Genomic DNA, 16,640 nt, shown 5'->3' with positions numbered 1-16,640 from the left:
TATATGCATTAATATGCTATTTTATATTGTTTTGGGGACTAACCTATTTACCTAGAGCCCAGTGCCAGTTTCTGTTTTTTTGCCTGTTTTAGAGTTTCGCAGAAAAGGAATACCAAACGGAGTCCAAACAGAATAAAGCTTTCACGATGATATTTCTTGGACCAGAAGCAAACCAGGAGACCTGGAGATGAAGTCGGAGAAGCAACAAGGCAGCCACGAGGGTCGAGGGCGCGCCCAGGGGGGGTAGGACACGCCCTGATGTAGGGTGGAACCCTAGATGCCCGATCTCTCACGATTGGAGGGGATCCTATGAAGAACACGAAGAACACGAGGAGAAAAATGAGGGGAACACAAGGGAAAACACAAGAGAAATCACTCAACCAACAAGATCCAGTCACACATATGCTAGATCCTCAAAACACAAAGAGTGATATACGATTCAAAGTCAACAAGGGACGATACAAAAGGTCTTCTCCGTGAAGAGGTCTTGAAGGGTCTTCCCGTGATGGGGTCTTGAATCCGCTTGGGGGATCTTCTCCGACAAGGTCATGAGCTCCGAGGAGAAGTAAGAAAGTGGATGAGCAAAGCTCTATCTCAAATATGAGCTATCGGAATGTTAACCCTAGAAAGAGGGTGGAGGAGGAGTATATATAGTCTAGTGGGTGAAGGGGTACATGGGCGTCGACCCTTTACGCTGTGCGCGGACAGGAAAGGCCAGACGTCCGGTAGTCGGGCCGGATGTTCGGGCGCTCGTGAGGCGCCGGATGTCCGGGCTGTCGGGCCGGATGTCCGGGTTGGCCTAGCGCTGTCTTGGAGCTCCCTGGATAGGTCTGAACCGGATGTACGACCGTTGGCCGGATGTTCGGGCGTCGTGAGGGGCCGGATGTCCGAGGTTGTGGCCAAATGTCTAAGCTAGCGGGGTAGGCTTCAGTACTCCCTGGACGACTTGTTCGGATGTCCAGGCTGGGAGCCGGATTTCCGGGGTGACGAGCCGGATGTCCGGGCTGGCCGCCGGATGTCCGGGCCCTGTAGCTTTGGCCGTTGGTCCTTGGCTGCAGGCGATACCTCCAGTGGCCGGATGTCCGGGGCCATGGCCGGATGTCCGGGACCTGGAAGTTGTTCTCGTCTTCTTCTGTTGGTTATCCTCATCCATGGACTTGGGAGCTTGACCAACTTCATGTGCATCCTCGGGAGGGTTCTCTTGGTACCTAATCATGCACAACATTCCGGACTTACGTAGTAGCCATGTCTTGAGTGGATCATATGATATATCACCAAGGAAAGAAGTCACATCGGTCTCGAGAGCTCTAGCTTGTTCTCGTGTCATGGGTCCTCTTGGCACTTGGTGTGACGATGGTAGGTCCATGGGAATGACCGTAGGATGCTCCGCATCATCTCCCCTCCCTTGGGAAAGATCCGAGCTATCGAAATCCTCATCACCATGGTACGGGAACAGATCTTTGATGTTGAAGATGTCGCTCACGGAGTACTTGTCGCGTGGGATGTCGATCTTGTAGGGGTTATTGTTGTAGCGTTCAAGCACCTTGAAGGGTCCATCGGCTCGTCGTAGAAGTTTGGACATGTATTTGCTGGGGAAGCGCTCCTTGCGAAGGTGTAGCCACACAAGATCTCCAATGTTGAATATCATGGGTTGCTTGTTGATGTTGAGCTTGGTCGCGAGTCATTGTACTTGGCGCTCGATGGTGTGCCTTGTATGTTCATGCATCTTTTTGAGATAGTTCACTCGGGCACTCGCGTCCATGTTGATGCGCTCTTGTAGTGGTAGAGGAAGAATGTCAAATCGGGACAACGGGTTGAAACCGTAGATGACCTCGAACTGGGACTTGCCGGTAGTCGGATGTCTTGCGCGGTTGTAGGCATACTCGGTGATGGGTTGACACTCCTCCCACTCCTTGATGTTCCTCTTGATCAACACGCGTAGTGGAGTGGAGAGTGTTTGGTTCGTCACCTCCGTTTGGCCGTCGATTTGAGGATGGTATGCCGAAGAGAACAAGAGCTTGATTTCGAGCTTGGCACATAGAGTCTTCCAAAGGTAACTCAAGAACTTGACATCGCGGTCCGAGATAATCGTCTTTGGTACTCCATGGAGGTGTAAGATTTCCCTAGAAAAGATATTTGCGATATGTGAAGCATCGTCTATCTTGTTGCATGGGATAAAATGAGCCATCTTAGAGAATCGGTCCACAACAACAAACACAAAATCCTTTCCATTTTGAGTTCTAGGCAAACCAAGTAGAAAATCCATGCTAATGTCTTCCCAAGGTTGATAAGGAATAGGAAGGGGCATGTAAAGACCATGGGATTTAGCTTTTGCCTTAGCTTTGCAACATGCAGAGCATCGGTTGGTGAAGCGTGAGATGCCGCGGAACATCTTGGGCCAAAAATAGTTCTTGGAGAGCTTAGCAAATGTCTTGTCGCATCCAAAGTGTCCTATGAGTCCGCCTCCATGAGCCTCTTGCAAAAGGAGCAAACAAAGAGAAGACTCGGGAATGCAAAGTTTGTTAGCTCTCATAAGAAAACCACCCTTGATGTAATATCGTTCCCAAGATGTATGCATGAAAAACTTAGCATAAGGAATAGCAAAAGTAGGATCATGCGCATACAAGTCTATGATGTGCTCAAAGCCAATGACATTCAATTCAAGTTTGGTGACAAGCATGCATATGCGGGAAAGAGCATCTGCAACTACATTTTCGTTACCTTTGATGTAATTGATGACATAAGGAAAAGACTCAATGAATTCACTCCATTTAGCATGATGCTTGTTCAACTTAGTTTGAACCTTTAAGTACTTAAGCGTTTCATGATCGGTATGAATGATAAATTCATGAGGGCGAAGATAATGTTGCCACTCACACAAAACTCACACTAAAGCATATAGCTCTTTGTCATAGATGGGATAATTGAGTTGCGCTCCGGAAAGTTTCTCACTAAAGTATGCTATGGGGCGCTTTTCTTGCCTTAACACACCACCTATGCCATTACCACTAGCATCGCAATGTATTTCAAAGGGTTTCTCAAAGTTGGGTAATGCAAGCACGGGAGAATGAGTAAGCAAATTCTTAAGCTCATTAAATGCGGTATATTGGGATGGTCCCCAAACAAATGGCGTATTTTCTTACTCAAAGAATGCAAAGGCGAAGCAATGGTGCTAAAATCCCTCACAAATCTACGATAGAAACTGGCTAAACCAAGAAAACTACGCACTTGTTGCAAGTTGGTTGGTTGGGGCCAAGTCTTAATAGCATTGATCTTAGATTCATCTACACGAACACCCTTATAAGACACAACGAAACCCAAGAAAACAAGCTTATCAACACTAAAAAGGCATTTGTTCATATTAGCATAAAGTCGCTCTTTCCTAAGGGTTTTCACCACAGTTCTAAGATGGGTGACATGATCTTTGAGGGATTTGCTAAAAACAAGAATATCATCAAAATAGACCAGAACAAATACACCAATATAGGGACGAAGAACAAAGTGGATAACTCACATGAAAGTATTGGGTGTCGGTGTCAAAACCGGTGGATCTCGTGTAGGGGGTCCCGAACTGTGCGTCTAAGGCTAATGGTAACAGGAGGCGGGGGACACAATGTTTACCCAGGTTCGCGCCCTCTCTATGGAGGTAATACCCTACTTCCTGCTTGATTGATCTTGATGAATATGAGTATTACAAGAGTTGATCTACCACGAGATCGTAATGGCTAAACCCTAGAAGTCTAGCCTATGATTATGATTGTTGTCCCTACGGACTAAACCCTCCAGTTTATATAGACATCAAAGGGGGCTAGGGTTACACAAAGTCGGTTACAGAGAAAGGAATCTACATATCCGAATCGCCAAGCTTTCCATCCACGCAAAGGAGAGTCCCATCCGGACACGGGAAGAAGTCTTATGTCTTGTATCTTCATAGCCCAACAGTCCGGCCCATGTATATAGTCCGGGTGTCCAAGGACCCCTTAGTCTAGGACTCCCTCAATAGCCCCTGAACCAGGCTTCAATGACGATGAGTCCGGCGTGCAGATTGTCTTCGGCATTGCAAGGCGGGTTCCTTCTCCGAATACTTCAAAGTAGATCTTGAACACAAGAATCATGTCCGGCTCTGCGAAACAAATTCAACATACCACCGTAGAGAGTATAATATTCCATGAGTCGAATCCGCTGACAACTTTTCGTAGCGTGAGATCACTCCACTGCCCGGTCATTATTCGAACCGTTTTTAGCCTACCCCTCCGTATTTTGAGGTGCGGTTTTATTGGCACGTCTTGTCAAAGCAGAGATCATGTCCCCTTATCATGAGATTCTCATCAATACGGGCATGGGTAACCCAACCGTGTCATCTGCACGGTGCTTGGGGAATAGGCGAATTTTAAGGCGAGTAGGGAGGCGCGTGTCTTTTACTGCCTTTATAAAGGGATAAGGACTCACCCTTTTTCACCCACGCCTTCTCCTTCCTCTGCCCATCCATTCTCGAGCTCCAGCACCCAAGCTCTCGCCTTCTCCGCCCAGAAAAGCACTCCAATCATGTCCGGATCCGGAGCAGGAGGCAACTGGATGGCCTCCTCCGTCAAGGATAAGGACATCAAGAAGCTCCGGGAGGCCAGGTACTTGGCCCCGGAAATCGCTCACCGACTTCCGGCCAAGGGACAGATCATCCCCACCCCGGAGCCCCAGGAGAGGGTAGTGTTTCTCACACACCTCGTCCGCGGGATGGGATTCCCTCTCCATCCGTTCGTCCGCGGACTCATGTTCTACTAAGGGCTAGACATCCATGATCTGGCCCCCAATTCCATCCTCAACATATCGGCATTTATTGTCGTGTGTGAGGCCTTCCACTGCATCCCACCTCACTTTGGGTTATGGCTGAAAACCTTCAATGTGAAGCCGAAGGTGGTGAGTGGCCAACAAGCAGAGTGCAGAGGCGCCATGGTGGGCAAGATGCCCAATGTCACCTGGCCCGAAGGCTCCTTCGTGGAGACAGTCAAGGGTGGTAGTCGGGGTGGTTCTATATCACAGAGCCGCACGGCACCAACTGGGTGGTGGCTCCCGCATTCCGGTCAGGAGTCTCGACATGGCTCACCTCCTGGCAAGAGAAAGTCCTGACCTAGTCTTCCTCGGACAAGCTAATGGCGCTCCAGACGCGTGTCCAGAACATGATAAACAAGAGAATCAAGCTCGTCAACATGATCCAGGTGATGCTTGTTCGGCGGATCCTTCGGTGCCAGCGTCAGACTTGCCATCTATGGGAGTTCGATTCAGCCAAGCACCAGACCCTACTGGAGCTCTTCGGCACGATGCACGAAGACATATGGAAGGTGCTCTTCAAGGCCAACAAGGTGCCACTACCCACGACCGAGGATCGTGGGCATAGCTTAACTCGCCTTGCTAATCCAGTAAGTTCTTTCATGTTTTCAAGGTATACCCTTTACTAGCATACTCGAGGAAGGCATCTAAGCTTCCTTATCATTTTTTTCAGGACTGGGCAGAGATGGAGGAGCGGATTAACTGTCCGGCTCCGCTACCCGAAGGCCTGGAAATCCCGCTTCTAATGAAGATGTTGGTTCTGGCACCTTATCAGGTGCCGGAGAAGAAGGCCCAGGGGACCAGACGTGGTCTCCGCCATAAGGGCACTTCGGAAGCGACGTCCGAAGACGCCGAGGCCTACTCCTCCGCCGAAGACGACAAGGAAGAGGAGGAGGAATAAGAAGAAATCCATTCCCCCCTTCAGGAGGGAGAAAGAAGAGGACGGCCTCCACGCATCTGGAGGCCGAGGCGTCCAAGAAGGGGAAAGCCTCCCTTCCGGACAGCTCCGCAGCGAACACCGAGAGCAGCTGGGAGTGGGAGCCCAGGGAGAAGCCCCTGGCTAAATTGTAAGTGTCCGAACACATTCATGTATCCGGCCTTTTTGCTTCATTGGTTTAATGTGCTAAATTATGCATTTGCAGTCCGACTCGGTCCAACCTCGGGTTGTCCTTATCTTTAGAGGATTTGCTGGACCCGCCGGCGATGGACAGCGGGACCCTTCCATCGGCCACCTCTCCCCGGGACCTGGATGGCGCCGAGGCGTTGTCTCAAAGGATCCCCGGCCCGGGAGAGAATCCATAGGCTGTCAGGGAGGTGCCGGAGGGTGAAGCCTTGGCTGTCGGACACATGGGGGAGCAAACACCCATGGATACTGATGATGGGGGCCGTATCCAACTCGGCCCCCAACCGAATATAGTTCCGGAGACATATGCGGCTTCGGAACCGGGCCAGCTGTCCCTTTCAAAAGAAGGCGGTGCACCTATTCCACCGGTGGCCTCTGTCCACCCAGAGGCACCGGATAATTTTCTGGAAGCGCTGCAAGGCGCTTCCATTGTGGAAGAACACCGTACCCTTATGTGTACGGTGATTGAGAGGATCCTGTCTGCGAAAAGTGGACTGGCCGAAGCCTGCACCAGCCTTCTAACAGGCTTTGACGTAAGTATTGCCATTATATAAAAAGAATGTCACAGTATAGACAGTAGCCCCTGATACTCTGTCTGATGTTCGGAAAGAAAAACCGAACAGAGGATCAAATAATTTTCGCAGGAGTCTAATCTAAAATGTCTATGTGAATAAGCAGGCGTCGCTAATGGCTGCTACCGCTCACACTGCAGAAGTCTCCGGACTAAAGCAGAATCTAGAGTGGGCCGAGGAAGAGCGACCGCGTGAAGAAGCAGCTGGAGGACAGTCAAGGTATGCAGTAACCTGGTATATATTCTGGAAGGATGAATGATTCGTGCTGACTAAAGTGCCATGAAATTTATTAGGGGCAACAACTGAAGTAGAGGCCCTCAAGAAGGCATTGGCCGAGGCTGAGGACAAGGCGGCCAAGGAGCGGGCTGCACGCGAAAAGCATGAGGCCCGGGTCAATGAGGTCCAGCAAGAGCTCCAGGACGCCATCAGGAAGTGTGAGTCCTTGGAGCATGACCTTAAGGAGCAAGAGTCCGAACTTGCCAAGGCCCGCCAGAGCACACAAGATGCCCGGGCCGAAGCCCAGGGCGCCCTCCAGGAAATCTAGGCGACCAAGAAGATCACAGCGGGTAAGGCTTTCATTATGCAGAGCAGATATGTGAAGGAAAGGTTCCTTTTACTTACACAGATTTGGAGCTCTCCAGGGGCGTTCATAGATCTGCCATGCAACGTGTCAGATGCTGCGGAATTCTATTGAGCTGAAGAGGGGAGCTCTACGGAGAAGTTGTTCTTGTCGCAATACCTTGGACCAGAACATCCAGTGCCCTTTAGCGATCAGCTGAAACAGCTGGTCGAGCTACATAGGGCGGCCGAACTAGCCATGAAGGATTTGATAATCCGGCTATGGCCTGCCAAAGCCATTCCTAGCAGCTACTTTGGACTCGTGAAGCGGCTTGTTAGCGCCTGCCCTTCGCTTGAAGCCATCAAGTGGTCGGCCTGTATCGAAGGCGCGTGAATGGCCTTTGCTCGCGCTAAGATGCATTGGGCGAAGATGGATGCAACGAAGCTGATGACCAAGGGACCGCCCATGGGCAAGGAGCACTACACACCCCAACTCTATTTTGATAGTGTCCTGGAGGGATCCCACCTTGTGACGGAGCAATGTGCTAAGGATATCATATTCCCATGAACGCACTCATGTTATCCTGTCCTGTATTATGGAACAGATCCATTATGTAATATAATGTCTGTTATTTAAAATTTTACCTCCTGTGCGGCCATGTTGTTAAATCTGAGAGTTGGCCAGTCGCCGGCTTCTGCGCCCATGTAGGTAGTACGGGGGTGTTCGGGATAAATCTAAACACTCTTTATCCAAGGTTTTGGTACTTCAAGGAGGTGTTTAGCGCAACGAACCAGGCAATTGAACTATTCGGCTTTACTACTCTCACTTAGCCATAGGAGTTTGATGAGAAAGATTTAGGCGCAGCCCCCGGTGTTCGGAAGTCTGAACTTGGGGCTCTATACACGCCTGATCGGATAAAATCCGATTCATCACATAATGCAGAAAAATTGTTAAGATTTGTAACCTCTCGAACAGCTGACCGGCTCTCGCCGCATCATGACAGTTAGTTTTCGGCTTTCTCTACTGAGGTGCTCATCCGGAAGAACCGGGAAACAATCGTAGTAGTTCTCCCTTTACTACCCTAGCCGATATAGCGGAACGTAAGGTAGTAAGCACAGGAGCTGGGCAACCCAACTATTGACCAAAGATATGATTCGGAGCCGATGCATATAATGCTATAAGTTTGGGGTGCCGAACTATACTGTAAAAGTGTTCGGACTTTATTGCTATATTGTGGGGTATCATGAAGCCCCTGGCGAATTAAGGCGTACCAAAGTGTAGGGCGCAATTGATAAGAAGATACAGAAAAGGAAAAAATCAAGTAATAAGCTGACGCCGCAAATATTGAGCCGCAAATTATTTTCCATTGTAATTTGATTAATACGTTAAGGCGTATTTGTACAAGTAATGCGATAAGCAAATAGGGCTATTTGACATGCCACGACCAAGGGCGAGCTGCGTGCAGGTTTTTAAAATAGGTATAACGATCGTTAGCAGAGACCACGTGAGGGTTCCCTTGTACGTCAAAGCTTATTGCCTTTTTGGTGTATCCGTCCCTTGATAGGGTATCAGAAAAAAGCTCAGAAATAGAAAAACCTGAAAGAAAAAGAAAAGGTAAAGGTGTGCGGGTCCAGGAGCGGTTGAGCCGCATTACGGACCGCGGTCGAGCTATGCCTCCGTCCATGCCCATGGTATTTTAAGTGTGTAGTTATGTACGCGCGACACAAGTGTCGTCGCTTGATCGGGACTGGGACAGAGGCCGAATTGCTAGTCAAGCCTTGGACGAGCCGGACTGTCCCGCTGCAGAGTAGTTTGGACTCTCTTCACGGTGTTCGGGAGCTTTACTACCGAATTGAAGTTCTGCCTAAAAAGGCTGCTCTATACTTCTGCTGCAAGGGCAGTGGTGTCCTCCTCAGTACGCAGGGAGCGTTCCGTGTTTCCGTTGACCGTTATGACACCGCGTGGTCCAGGCATCTTGAGCTTGAGGTAGGCATAGTGCGGCACCGCATTGAATTGAGCGAATGCGGTTCGTCCGAGCAGTGCATGATAGCCGCTGCGGAAGGGGACGATATCGAAGATCAATTCTTCGCTTTGGAAATTGTCCGGGGATCCGAAGACCACTTCCAGCGTGATTGAGCTCGTATAGCAGGCCTCTCTACCTGGTATGACACCTTTAAAGGTGGTTTTTGTGGGCTTGATCCTTGAGGAATCGATACCCATTTTGTGCACTGAATCTTGATAGAGCAGGTTTAGGCTGCTGCCACCATCCATGAGGACTCGCGTAATGTGGAATCCATCGATGATTGCGTCGAGGACCAGTGCGGCTGAACCACCATGATGGATACTGGTTGGATGATCCCTGCAATCAAAAGTGATTGGGAAGGATAACCATGGATTGAACTTTGGGGCGACTGGCTCTATCGCGTAGACGTCCCTAATTGCGTGCTTGCGCTCCCTCTTGGGGATATGGGTGGCATATATCATGTTCACCGTTTTGACTTGGGGAGGAAACTTCTTCTGTCCCCCTATGTTCGGTGGCCGGGGTTCCTTGTCATCGTCCTTTCTTTGCGACCCCTTCTCCTTGTTCTCGGCGTTTAACTTGCTGGCCTGTTTAAAAACCCAACACTCTCTGTTAGTATGATTGGCTGATTTATCAGGAGTGTCGTGGATTTGACATGGACGATCGAGTATGCGGTCCAAACTGGACAGGCCTGGATTGTTTCTCTTAAATGGCTTCTTCCGCTGACCATACTTAGGGCATGTACAATGGTTGATAAGTCTTAAGTCTTGCATGTAATTTAGAGATGGCAAAAAAATATGTCTACAATGGGTTATATCTTAGCCTTATCTTCAATAACTAGTCATTCCTTAAAACATGGTGAGACAAATTGTGCTAAGAGATCATATCTTATCTTATCTTAAATAAGAGAAGACAAACCTTTTCTTATGAGTTCTCCCTCCTCCACCTCATCATTTATCCTACGTGGCACTCCTAAGATAGCACCAATGTACATGCCCTTAGAGCCACTGAATCTATCATTGACAGCGATGTCTTTGGTGTTGTCACCGTTGCTTCGATGCTTGTGTCTGTTGCGTGGGGGCTTGCCGTTGCTATTCCTGGCCTCAGAAGTACCAGGTTCGCTTGCATGATTATTGCTATGGGCTAGCCAGCTATCCTCGCCCATGCAAAAGCGGGTCATAAGTGCCATAAGGGCTGCCATGGACTTTGGATTTTCTTGGACGAGGTGTTGGGCGAGCCATTCGTCATGGATGCTATGTTTAAAGGCCGCTAGGGCTTCAACATCCGGACAGTCAACGATCTGGTTCTTTTTAGTTAAGAACCTAGTCTAGAATTTCCTGGCTAACTCTCCGGGCTGATGAACTATGTGACTTAAGTCGTCAGCATCCGGAGGTCGGATGTATGTGCCTTGAAAGTTGTCGAGGAAGGCATCCTCCAAGTCCTACTAGCTGCTGATGGAGTTTTTGGGCAGATTGTTCAACCAGTACCCGGCCGGTCCCTTGAGTTTGAGCGGGAGGTATTTGATGGCATGAAGATCATCACCGCGGGCCATGTGAATATAGAGAAGAAAATCCTCAATCCATACCGCGGGGTCTGTTGAGCCATCATATGATTCGATATTCACGGGTTTAAACCCTTCTGGGAATTCATGTCCCATTACTTCATCAGTGAAGCAAAGGGGGTGTGCGGCGCCTCTATATCGGGCCAAGTCGTGACGTAGCTCGGATGGAGTTCGTCTGCGGTTTTCGGCCCGGACGTGGTTATGTTTGTCACGTTCAGCCGGATAGCCATCGTCGCGCATCGGGGCACGCCCCCGCGATCCATAGATTGATCTTGTCTGACATGCTTTGTTTTCCAAGTCACATCACAGGTCATGTGTGTATCCTTGAGCTGTTGTATTTCCGTTTCTACGGCAAGGTAGTGCGGGCTGGTGTTCAGCTCGAGGTGCCGCTTTGCCTCGGCCACATGGTGGCCGGTCAGCCGCATTATACCTTGGTAGGACGGGCTCCAGTGCCTCGTCATCGAACTGTGGTAATAGTTTGCGCTTCGGGTAGCTTTTGGTTGGGAGCTCGAGGCCATATTCCTCGGCTGCCAGGACATCAGTCCATCTTTCATTGATCAAATCTTGATCACCTTCAAGCTGCTGCTGCTTCTGTTTTAGGCTCCTTGCAGTGGCTATTAGCATGCGCTTAAAACGCTCCTGCTTGACGGCCTCCTCATACACGATAAAGTCTTCGTCGCCGAGGCTCACCTCGTCCTCGGAGAGCAAAAGGTAATTACTGTCCTCCGCGTCTTCATTCGTGGCTTGTTCATCAGGGCTAGCTTGCCCATCTTCCCGTTCATCCTATTCGGAGGTTGGCTCAACGGGGTCTTCATTGTGTTCGGCGTTGTCCGGAGTATTGTTTTCTCCTGTGATGGTGTTGCTGTTTTTACTATGGCATGGCTTAGAGCGGCGCCGCTAATGTCGGCGCTTTGGCTGTATCTCCGGAGGTTTATCCTCGACTGGATTTTCATTGTCGTCATTGTTCTCTTTGGGTGTATCCACCATGTATATGTCGTACGAGGAGGTGGTTGTCCAACGCCCTGTAGGCGGTGGTTCCTGTTCCTCTACGACAGCGTCATCCATACCGTCAACGTTGTCGGAGTCGTAATCAAGCATGTCGGTGAAATCATCGACAGTGGCTATAAAGTGGGTGGTGGGTGGGTGACGAAGTTCTTCGTCGCCCGCTTCCCATTCGGGCCGGACATAATTCGGCCGAGAGTCCCCCGACAAGGAGAGGGATTTCAATGAGTTTAACACATCGCCTAGAGGTGAGTGCTGGAAGATGTCCGCGGAGCTGAACTCCAAGATCGGTGCCCAATCAGGTTAGATGGACGCGGATGCACGTGGTCTGGAACCTACGGCCGGAGACGAGTCCGAGGTTTCGGTGACACAAGCCCAGCTCAATGTTGGGTCTGTGTGCGGCTCGAGCGCCGCTGAGTCTGTGGCTTCCGTGGCGGGGTTAAGCTTCCCGTCTTCGAACGACGCGGTCCGCACCGGATCTAGGGCCCGAGTGGTTACAGGCGCTATCTCTTGAGGGCGGCTAGATGATAGATTTAGATCATGTTCATCATGGTGGCAGGGGACAGCCGTCACGGGCTCGAATCCGTCGAAGATCAAGTCTCCATAGATATCGGCCACAAAATTCAGGCTTCCAAATCTGACTTGATGGCCAGGGGCATAGCTATCGACCTGCTCTAGATGGCCAAGGGAGTTGACCCGCAGTACGAAGCCGCTGAATATGAATATCTGTCCGGGGAGGAAGACCCCCCTGGACTGCGTTGTTGTAGACGATTGATGGAGCCATCAAGCCTTCTGGTGACGATGCATCGGACCTCTCAATGAAAGCACCAATGTCGGTGTCAAAACCGGTGGATCTCGGGTAGGGGGTCCCGAACTGTGCGTCTAAGGCTAATGGTAACAGGAGGCGGGGGGCACAATGTTTACCTAGGTTCAGGCCCTCTCTATGGAGGTAATACCCTACTTCCTTCTTGATTGATCTTGATGAATATGAGTATTACAAGAGTTGATCTACCACAAGATCTTAATGGCTAAACCCTAGAAGTCTAGCCTATGATTAGGATTGTTTTCTCTGTGGACTAAACCCTCCGGTTTATATAGACACCAGAGGGGGCTAGGGTTACACAAAGTCGGTTACAGAGAAAGGCATCTACATATCCGAATCGCCAAGCTTGCCATCCACGCAAAGGAGAGTCCCATCTGAACAAGGGAAGAAGTCTTCTGTATTGTATCTTCATAGCCCAACCGTCCGGCCCATGTATATAGTCCGGCTGTCCGAGGACCCCTTAATCCAGGACTCCCTCACCGGGTGCTCTATTAAACCCATTGGCATAACTAGCCATTCATATAAGCCAAATTTGGTCTTAAATGCAGTTTTCCATTCGTCACCTTCTTGGATGTGTATTTGATAGTAGCCACTCTTAAGATCAATCTTAGAGAAAATGGTGGCTCCGCTAAGCTCATCAAGCATATCATCTAAGCGTGGAATAGGGTAACGATATCTAACGGTGATAGCATTGATGGGACAGCAATCGGAAACCATGCGATAAGTATCGTCTTTCTTTGGAACAAGAATGACCGGAATGGCAAAAGGACTCAAGCTTTCACGTACTTGCCTGTTGTCGATGAGTTGTTGTACTTGCCGTTGGATCTCCTTAGTTTCCTCAGGGTTGACGCGGTAGGGAGCCTTGTTAGGTAGAGGTGCTCCGGGGATGAGGTCGATTCGATGTTCAATGCCTCGTAGTGTAGGTAGCTCATCGGGGAAAACATCTTGGAATTCCTACAAAAGAGAAGACAACACTAAAGGTAGATTGTGAGAGTTATTAGTTTTTGGTGCCTCGTCCTTGCACACAAGGACATAGTGCATAACACTTGATGGGTTCTCACACACTTCTCTCATCTCAGTTTTGGTGGCAAATAGGACTAATTTTTTCTTGTCACAAAACTTGGAGGCACTCGATTTTGGCTTGTGGCGCTCACTCTCTTTTGGGTGGGTCACTCTCTCACTCTTTTCTCCATGATGGATGGCTTGCTTGTCTACTATCACTTGACTTGGAGACGTAGGTCATAGCACGTACTCCTTTCCTTTCATCTTGAAGCTATAGTGACTGGTATGCCCATTATGGATGATGCCGCGATCAAATTGCCATGGTCGACATGGAAGGAGTTGACAAACGGACATCGGGACGACATCAGACTCCAAAGTGTCTTCATATGCTCCGATCTTGAAGGAGACTTTGACCGTATGCTCAACTTGGATAGTGCCGAAATCGCTTAGCCATTGAACCTTGTAGGGGTGCGGGTGATTCATCCTGACCAATTGGAGCTTGGAGAATAGTTCTTCACTTGCCAAGTTGTGACAACTCCCTCCATCGATGATGACCTTGACAGACCTTCCATTGATGTCGGCCTTGGTGTGGAAGATGTGGCATCTTTGGTCTTCATCTTGTTGATGTTGAAGAGTCAAGACTTTGGAGACAACGAGAGCGGGGCTCGAATCCTCATCACAAAAGACTTGATCATCTTCATCTTCGTTCACGCGCCGGTGCATGGCCACTTGCTCAAGTGATTCCATCTCCTCTTCACTCATGGAGTCATAGGTTCCATCGTCGTTGATAATCATGGTGCGCTTGTTGGTACACTTAAAGGACTTGTGGCCTTGGCCGCCGCATGTGAAACACTTGATGGAGCTTGTCTTGAGGGTCTCATCGATTGGAGTAAATGATGAAGTGTGCGGCTTGAATTTGCTTGTAGTAGGAGGACGACTTGAGTTTGTCAAAGTTTTCTTGTAACTCGACTTGTCGCAGTTGCTTGTAGATGGCTTGGTTGAGGTAGAATTTGTTGGAGTCCTGAAGCTTGGGTGTTGGAGAAGCTGTAGCTCTTGGATGAGTACTTGGCGTACTTGAAGTCATCTTGCACTTGGCGTTTCACTTTGGTAGCTTGATGCACGAGCTCAATGAGGTTGGAGTAGGGTTGGAAGTCGGCAATCTTCTTGATGGGATGATTGTGGCCATTCAAGAAACGAGCCATAGTTTGCTCATCATCTTATGTGACATTGTCTCTTATCATGGCAATCTCCATTTCCTTGTATTATTCTTCAACGCTCTTTGTTCCTTGCTTGAGGAGTTGGAGTTTCTTGAAGAGATCGCGGTTGTAGTAGTTTGGCACAAAGTGTGTGCACATGACATCTTTCATTTCCTCCCATGTGGTGATTGGTGGTTCACCTCTTGCTTCTCGGCGCTCAAGGACTTGTTCCCACAATATGAGCACATAGTCTTGGAACTCAGGGGATGCTATAGCGATCTTCTTCTCTTCCTCATAGTTGTTCAAACGAAAGATCTTGTCAACCTTCAATGCCCATGAAAGGTACTCTTCGGGATCATTGCTTCCATTGAACTTGGGCATGGTGAACTTGAGCTTGCCATAGCGTTGCTCTTCATTGTGTTGTGGTCGAGGGTGATGATGACACCCTTGACGTGGAGGATTGTCAACCTCATATTGCTCTTGACATGGAGGATTCCCGTAGTCATCATGCTCTTGATGAACTTGAGGTTGTGGAGGAGCTTGTCGAGCTTGTGGGGGAGCTTGAGGAACTTGGCGATGCACTCTTGCTTGGTAGTTTTGCTCTTGAATTTCTTCATGAAGTGCTTCCTCTTGATTGCACCTATCTCAGTTGCGGTTGGCAATGGCTCGACCTGATTCTTGAAGGGCACGTTGCGCCTCAAGTGCTTGTGCTTCACGTTGTTGTTGTTGTTGAAGACGTTGAGCCTCGGTGTCTTGTTCGTCTTGATGTTGTCACACTCGCTCTTCCTCTTGGATACATTAACATTGCCTTTCTTGTGCTTGTGCAAGAGGAGCTTGGTTTTGGCGATGACGATGTGCTTGTTCGTCGAATTGCTCTTGTGGGTGATTGCTGTGTAGAGGATTGTGAGTTGCTTGACGGTCTTGGCGCGTAGCTCAACGTAGAGTGTTTGATGTTGGTGTACTTGAGACGGAGAAGGTGTCGTCGGAGTGTCGACTCGAGCGGCTCCGTCTTGAGTAGGACGAAGTGGTAGAATGGCGGTTCAACAACAAGGCACGAATCACATCCATTCTTGCATCGTTCTCTTGTTTGTGAGCGTCAAGCTTGTTGTCGAAGTAGTCTCTTGTTCGTTGCTCGGAGAGTCGCAAGTCAGTGGCGAGATTGTCGATGCGGTCGCTCATTCCTATTTGTTCTTGATGCAAAGCTCGTTGTGCACCAAAGAGGTGGTCCTTGGTGACATAGGATGACATGTCGTCGTCTTGCTTGATGAAGAGTGGGTTGGTAGAAGAACTTGGCCTATCCATCATTCCAAGCAAATATGTGAGTGGGAGAAAGAGAAGAACTGATACCAAATGTACCTTGACCAATGTTGAAGATGGATCAATGATCACTCAAATGTGGAACAAGGGAATAGCACAATTGGTACCAATTCTTGTCGGTTCTCACACTTACACAAGTAAAAGCTTATGGTGGAGATCGGTTAGGATGGTGGCACAAAATTTGATGCAATTGTTAGTGAGCCTCAATAATGTTGGAAAAGATTCACAAATTTACAAGTGCAACAAGTAGACCAATAGCAAGATATGGTACACGGAAACACACACACAAATAGACAAGTGGGGTCGTCCAACCAAGGAATGAGCCAAAATGTGGAATCCACGAAAATGCTCTTGTCGCACAACACTAGAGAGACACTAGCACGATTGCACAATAGGCAGATACGGAACTTGTGCACAACCTACTAAGCAAAAATGCAAGCACTTTTATCCCAAGTATGCTATATGTATGGTATTCCGATGGTATGATCCAAGATGATCGGATATGACAATCTTAATGTAGTATGATGCTATGGTTTTTGCTTATAAGCTCTTTGCTTATCTTTCCCTTTTGCTTAAAAACTTGTTTAGCTCTTTCTTTTTTGAGCTCTTTTCTCATGCAAAACTTCACGAACCAAGATAGC

This window comes from Triticum dicoccoides, chromosome 1B (assembly GCF_002162155.2).
Source record: "Triticum dicoccoides isolate Atlit2015 ecotype Zavitan chromosome 1B, WEW_v2.0, whole genome shotgun sequence".
NCBI lineage: Eukaryota > Viridiplantae > Streptophyta > Magnoliopsida > Poales > Poaceae > Triticum > Triticum dicoccoides.
Note: the sequence above shows the minus strand (reverse complement) of the source record.